This window comes from Gossypium hirsutum, chromosome A11 (genome assembly GCF_007990345.1).
Source record: "Gossypium hirsutum isolate 1008001.06 chromosome A11, Gossypium_hirsutum_v2.1, whole genome shotgun sequence".
In the NCBI taxonomy this organism is placed as follows: domain Eukaryota; kingdom Viridiplantae; phylum Streptophyta; class Magnoliopsida; order Malvales; family Malvaceae; genus Gossypium; species Gossypium hirsutum.
In genome coordinates this window covers 9,996,580-10,002,085 of record NC_053434.1, presented here as the reverse complement: position 1 = coordinate 10,002,085, position 5,506 = coordinate 9,996,580, and positions in this window count along the sequence as shown.

Sequence of the window (5,506 nt, the reverse complement as noted above, 5' to 3'; positions counted from 1 at the left end):
TCAGGATATTAATTCATGATCGATGTGCTTATTCAGTGGAGCAAAAGCCCCTGTTTAAGAGTAGATCTGGCATATTTGAGTGGAGTTGAATGCAATCCTAGAAATAGGACGACATAAATATACTAGATTAAAGTCAAATCTAGTAGGGGAATCTATAGTTCGAGTTAATGCGACAATGTGGGTTTTAATTAGAAAGAGATTTCAACTAATCAACAAAGAATCAGTTGTTTTTATTCTCGAAAGAGATATTAACATAAGTTAGGGATTTCTACGGATCAAGAAAAGTGAATAAATCGTTTAGTTCAGATTTAGAATAATAAGTGAAGTCTAGGTGGATTCTTTCCTAGGTATTGTCTCTCTCATTAGTTTTCTTTAAATATTTTCCTACTTTATTCTCTGTTTTTTCTTAGTAATTAGATTAGTTAAGATTGGGTTAAAATAAATCCCTTCAATTTATTCGACTAGATAATAAAAAGATAGTAATTACTAGTACTTTTAGTCTTCGTGGATATGATATTCCTGACTCACCATAGCTATACTACCATTCAATAGGTGCGCTTGCCTTTATCGTATTTTAGTTAGTCCATGATGTCATCATACATAAGTGTTTGAGATATATTATAAAGGGGTTTTACGAAAAAATACTTAAAGAGGTTAAAAGAATTTATTGGTGTAATAAATTAAGTTGAGTCATATCTTCAAATTACACTGATTTGTGAGGTAGTTTAAGGTATTATTGATGGTCGTGAAACTAACTAAAAATTCGACTAAGGCAAGCACACCTATCGAACAGTAGTATAGTTATGGTGAGACCGGAAATATCGTATCCACGAGGACTAAAAGTACTAGTAATTACTATCTTTTTATTATCTAGCTTAAGAATTAAAGGAGGTTTTCTAACTAAAATTAATTATCTAATTAACTAAGAACGCGACAGAGATGAAAGTTGAAGAATACTTTTGGAAAACCGATGGAGAAGATAATACCCAAGGAAGAATCCACCTAGACTTCACTTATTACTTCTGAATTAGACGATTTATTCACTTGAATTAATCCGTAAAAATCTCTAGTTTATGTTATTATCTCTCTCGAGACTAAAAACAACTGACTCTAGGTTGATTAATCGAAATCTCTTTCTAATTAAAACCCCTATTGTCGCATTAACTCAATCTATGGATTCCCTTATTAGATTTGACTGTAATCCGGCAGATTTATGTCGTTCTATCTTTAGGATTGCATGCAACTCCGCTTAATTATGAAGAATATCCTCTTAAACAGGGACTTTTACTCCACTAAATAAGCACATCAAAACCTGAATTAATATCCTGGAATATTAAAACAAGGGTTATGATGGTTGTTAAACTAACTAAAAATTCGACTTAAGGCAAGCGCACCTATCTGTAATGCCCTAATTTTCGGGAATTCTGTGAGTGTTGGAAAATTTTAAATTTTGGTGTTCTGTCTGCTTGGCATAGATTTAATCAGGTTAGTGGGTCTCTAGAAGGCCCAAGTTTAAGTTAAAATCCAGTAATTTTAGTTAATTTTAATTCTATAGAAGAAGGGGTTCTGGTTAGTTGGGCTTTAAGGTATTAACTAGGTAAAATAAAACACAAGGAAGCCCGTGGTAAGTTGGCTTGTGGTGTCACTTGGGGGCTTGAGAGGTGGCGTGTGGATGACCAAGGAGAGTAAAGGTTCGAGTCGCAAGGTAAGCAAATTGGTGATATTAATTTTTATGTACAGAAAAGGTAAGCAGTGGAACTAAAGTGAAAGGCTGTCAGGAGAAGATTTAGGAACTGATAAGGGAGAGGGTTTAGGAGCTGATAAAGGAGAAGATTTAGGAGCTGATCAAGGAGCAGGAGTTGGCCAGCCAAGGGCCTCTAGCATGGGAAAATTCGGCTAGGTTAAGTGCCAGTATAAATTCGGCATGAGGGGGAAAGTTGTGCCGTTTGCTGACCATTCTCCTCTTCTTTCTTTTATCCTTTTCTCTTCAACTTTTTCTTTTTCTTCTTTTCCTCCATATCCGAATCTCTCTAACCACCTGTGTATCTCCATTTTTTCTTCAGACGTTTCTAAAACCTTCATAGCCATTGCCATAAAAAAAGTCGAAATCCCGAAAACTATACTTTTTTCTGTGCCGATTTCTCCTAGCCAATTTTATTATATTTTCCATCATTCTTGGCCGATTCTCTAGTTCTCTAAACCTCAAGGTTCTATCGATAGGACCATAGCAAAACCCTCCTACTTCATCTTTCTTTACACAGCTTCAACAAAAGCCGAAAACCCCACTTTCTTAGGGACTTGGACGAATCGTGAGATCACTGAAGGCTCGACTTTTGTTATCTTTTGAGGGCTTAGATCGGCATCAAAATTGAGTAGAAATTAATTGCGATCATTAACAGAAGGAACCGGTGGTAAGTCTTTTCAATCTAGTCTTTATTTCGTATTTTAGAAAAATAGAAACCCCTAAAGGTTAGGGAGGCTGTCGACTTGGACTTGTAGCCCTAAGGGGTTGTGATAATTGTTTTGTCTTGATAATAATATGATCTAGAGGCTGCTGATCAATGGCTTGGACAAGTGGAGTGTAATATCCCGAATTAGGGCCTAATCGGAATAGTGGTTTCGTGACCACAAATTCGAGATAGAAATAATTATTTTATAATTATTTTGATGATTATGATATGATTGCATGATTGTGTGAAAATTTCGTGATGAAATTCTATGCCTAAAGTGCTTAAATTGAAAGTAGGTACTAAATCGAATAAGTTGCAAAATTTGCATTCTAGAAATTTTTAGTATGAAATTGTTTTGGAATATTAATGAGGAGGTCTTAAATAGCAATTTGACCAATTTTAAGTTCATGGACAAATTTAGGACATGGAAGGAATTTTTGGAAAGTTTAGTATTAAGGGTATTTTGGTCATTTTGATATTAAATGAAATAAAATGGGAAAAATAACACAAAATAGTCATCTTCCCCATTTAGTTGCTGCCGAAACTTCACTCTCACCATAGCTCGGGTTTCTTCAACTTTCAAGCTTCATAATCAAGAAAGACGTGGAATCGACCTCAATCGAGGAAAAGAAAAGATTGTGGACTAAACTGCAAAATCTTTGTATTTTGGTACCAAGTTTTAGACAAGCCAGCTCAGGAGTCGGGATAGGTCGAAGGCTCAGTCACACTATCCGGAAGACTTTTGGTAAATGGCTTGTAAATTTAAGTATGGCATGTATAGCAATATACCTATTTTGTGTAAATGATCTTATGGTATGGTTGTGGAATGGTTGAGGAAATGCTTGATAATGATAAATTATGAAAATGGTTAGTTTAGATTATGTTTGATGTTAAGGAAAACTATTAAGATATTTAGTGCATAAAAACTCATAAAAAGAATGAAATTTGCCATAAACAGAATACTGCAGAAACACTGACGAGAGTTTGAAAATTTACTAAAAATCATAGAAATTGAATTTGGTGATGAACTCCATATCAAATTTAATCTTATTATGTCTAGTTTCACATAAAACAAATGAAACAAGTAAAGGAATTATATGTTAGAAGATATTTGAATTTTAGTGAAACAGAGTCATAGCAGTTTTTGAATCCCCTGTTCCAACTTTAGAAATTCACCATAAATTGTAAAGATATAATTAGGTGGTGTATTTTATATCCTAAGAATCCTTATTTAGTCTAGTTTTATTAGAAACAAATCTCATAGTCATATGAATTTTGTACAGAGGGAAATGTGGTTCGTAGTAAACAGAGGTCAGACCAGTCGAGTCCTGAAATAGGGGTAACTTTAACTAATAAACTGTACAATTTGGCCCAACCAAAAATTCTATAAAAAAATTATTAGATAGGTATATGAGTCTAGATTCAGGGAAAATTTACGGATCTTAATTTCGAGTTTCGTAACTCGAGATATGATTTTTCTTGTGACTGTGATGCAAGTAGCTTAAAAGCTATGAATGTAGAAACAATAATCCAAAGTTCTAAAAATGTTAAACTAAGCTTAGTAACACCTCATACTCGACTCCGGCGACGGTCTCGAGCGTGGGGACAACGGGATCTAAGTGTAGTCGCAAACTTCGGCAAAGGTAGGATTGCTAGTGCCTAAGGTGTTATGGCCAAATAAGGTAAGGAGTTATTATGTAGTTCGTTTCGGTAGTAGATTAACGTGGTAGTAATATAATTGTAGGTAGTTCGAGCATGGATCTCGTCAACGAATCGTCATAAAACAGGTGTGTAACTGACACCCTTTCTTAGTCTAGATCGGCAAAAGCTGAAAAGCCAAAATGCTGAAAACCGGTATTTTGTAGATTTGTGAATGTGCGAATGCTCGTGTGGTAAATCGATTAATGTTTTTGGTAAGCTGCAATGTTTGGACTGCAAAGTGCATGATTTCTGTGCCCTCGATATTTTTGGGCTTAATGGGCCAAAATTAGAATAATGGGCCAACGGGCCCAATTCGGTAAGAACCCTCGGTAAGTGATTCTGTTAGTACGTGAAAGGTAAGAATATGCATGAAAAACCCTAAAATAGATAAATTACTAAAATACCTTTAAAAAGTGGAAAATTTATAGTTTTACCCCTAGGAGATAAACTATCGAAATACCTCTAGGAGTAAATTGACCTAAATGCGTGTTGGACTGTTGTTATTTACTGCATGCCATGTTGTTATTATCTGATGCATGGGACTGGGATATTGATGGAGGAAGTACTGAAAGTGGCTTGTCCACGTACTGGAGGCTTTGCCTAATTTACTGTTAACTGAGCAGCAAGGCTGCAACTGTGGAGTGTAGGGCTAGGTGGGTTGAGCTATTCCTCACATGAAGTGTAGGGCTGGTACGGGTGGAGTGTAGCGGTTGGTAGGTTGAGTAGACTCCCAAATGGGCTTGCATATGTTTATTGATGTTGCATGTATTTGAAATGGGCCTATGGGCCATACTGTTATCTGAATAAGGGGCTAAGGCCCAGTTTAATGTAATCTGAAAAGGGATCTGGCCCAGTATCACTGTTATCTGAATGGGCTTAGGCCCGATGGGCTTGAGCTGACCTGGGCTTTGAATGGGTTTTCCTTACACACTGAGTTTCCAAACTCACCCCTTCTTTAACCTTGCAGGTGGGCCTTGATGTGGGTGTCTTGGAGCCAGAGGGGATTCAGAGTGGCCATGGTGAACGCTTTTGGGTTTGAAAAGAGACTGGTTTCCTTAAGTTATCTTTATTTACTATTTAATTTTTGGGTTGTAATAAGGCCATTTTAATTTTATTTTCTTCTTTGATTTTCTGGGATTATATTATTTTTAATAACTTTATTATGGTGGATAATAATTCAAATGGGCTAGACTTAGGGCGCAATTTCAAAACGATACTTGTTTTTAAAATAACACGACGTCACGAATATTCGATTTATCAAAGATAACCACTCAAAGAAGTTTCAATCCGTTATAACCAAGTGTGGCAATGGATGTGGGCATGTCTAGGATTGGATCCAATCGAAGAGTTTGGTA